Raw genomic sequence first — 2,409 nt, forward strand, 5'->3', positions numbered from 1 at the left:
AGTTTAAAAAAGAAAGGCTTTTTGCAGGGTATTAATAACTACCAGAATCATTGAGATGAAACAAACCCAGGCTGGATTTATACTAACAATTCCAAAGTCATTCCATGGAACAGGCTGTCAAAGTAGCTGATAGCACTGCCAAGATCCAGCCTCTGCCAAATGGAAAGCTGCCCCACAGTGACTGACTCCAGAAGCACGCTGCCTTTTTTGCATGTAAGTCAGCAAAACAGATACCTGGTGACCTGCTTTTCTTCTTCAAAAATCTCAATTTAGAATTCAGGTTTTGCCCAAATGCATTTGATTGGCAGGATTTAGTTCACACCCAAAATCGTAGCTGCAAATGAGTTTTAGAATATATAATACTTCAGTTTTCAACCTCTGAAGTGCATAAATGAAGACAAAAGGGGGCAGGAGTAGCTCTGAGTGAGTTAGTCCGAACTACCACAGGAAGCCACAGGAAGTGGGGGGAAGCAGAAAATTGAAATAATTGGTCTATGCCTATAACACCAATGAAAAAAAATTACGGAAAGAAAAGGGATATGTAAATTATCTTTTTCAATGGCAAACACAAACTAAAATAACAAGAATACCATTTCATACTTCAGATTGGCAAACGTTTAAATTCTGAAAAGAGAAAATTATGACAGGGCTATGGTATAACCACTTGGATAACAATTGGATTTTATTAAGTATGAAGGTGGAGTTATATGTCAATTCAGCACTTTAGCTCCTAGCGACAATGGCTTACTTTAAGAGTCAATTGTTAACTATTCAAATTTTTAGATATTTTGTGAGTCAGTTGCTAAATAACTAGTAGCTTAAGCAATGATGAAACCATTGACATTATAAAAAATTTGCAAGTACTACAAATTAGGGATCTTTTAAAGAGCTTATTTACCAGAATACCACTAGACATATAACTTCTCATGCATGTGTACAGGAAGGTATTATAGAAAAACCATTCAGAATATGCTCTAAGTTTAATGTGTTGTTAGTTTCAGGACGTAACTGAGGTATTGAATTTTTCAACTACCTCCATATTCTCAATCTTTAGTCTTGGATAACTTTTGAACATCAAAAAAAAAAAGTATTATTTCACATAACAAGCAAAAGCTAGAATGACTCCTTATTGGTTAATTAAGTGACTATTTGATAACTTTAAGTTACTTGGTTTCTTTTGACTTTTTGAAGAAACACAGCATGCTAGCCCTCTTCAGGTAGCAAGGAGACCCCATTGGTCAACTCAGGTTATTTCCCTTAAGCCCCATTGGTCAGTTCAAATCATTTTAATGACTTTCCATTTCATTTAGAATTTGTGACATGACTTCAGCAGTCATTTACTTAATATGAAACTTACATTTTTAAACAGAAAAGGAGAAGCCTAGTTTCTCACATGGACAATTAAAGCTGCTCATTATTTTAGATCTGGGTAGAAATCATAAGTTATTTAAGTAATTTTCAACAAAATTATTTCTGCAAGTAATTCATGTACTTCAAGTATTTGCAGATCAACTTTCATTCAGGTCAGTACTCTATTTTCTGACAATTTAACATATTTTTCACAGTTTTGGAACTTCAACATTGACGAGAGTTGTAAATACTATGATTACCTTAATGTCAATATTATGTTTTAAAATAATCTTGCCTGAGGTAAAGAGACCTTCTGAAAGTCATGCATTTATGACTAAGGTCATTTATGTTTTTCCTGCATTAATTTGACAACCATAGTATTAAGCAAGGGAAAATACAAACAGATGAGTATTATAGCCAACTTCCAGTTCTACCTCATTTTTTGCTGCAAACATTAGGGGAAGTAAGAGTTTCTCCAAATCATTTAAACTAAATGAAAAAGGACTGAAGGCCAAGTGTATTAATTTTCTAATGAGATTTACATGTGTAAGTGTAGACTATAGATTCTGACAGCTGATAAGAAAATGATATCCTATATGCCCTAAGTTCACATATATGTCTACTTAGAAAATGCAAACTTTCTAAAGTAATCCTACTTGTATTATTATTAATGAATGACTATTTTTAAAAAGTTCTTTTTTATAAGCTACTATAGCAGATTTAAACTTTGAAACTTCTTTCTTGAAGTGATTTTAACTGTATTTGAAACTTGGAGAACAGACACTCCCAGCGATACACGCATTCCTGAAGAACAGCAAATACTTTTCGTAATGTCAGTCAGGGCTAAAGGAGAGACTGATAAACTAAAGGGGAACATTTTAGGAATGATCTGTTTTTGCAGTCAGAAGAGAAGTGTGCTACTTTAATTATTCTTTTAAAAAATGTAAAATGGGCCCTCCCTGGTGGCGCAGCAGGTTAAAGCACAGCACTGAAAGCTAAAGCCACTTCCGCATGAGTTCGATTCCCGCATGAGTTCGATTCCCGCATGAGTTCGATTCC

This window comes from Condylura cristata, unplaced genomic scaffold (genome assembly GCF_000260355.1).
Source record: "Condylura cristata isolate star-nosed mole 26May11 unplaced genomic scaffold, ConCri1.0 scaffold00009, whole genome shotgun sequence".
Lineage (NCBI taxonomy): Eukaryota > Metazoa > Chordata > Mammalia > Eulipotyphla > Talpidae > Condylura > Condylura cristata.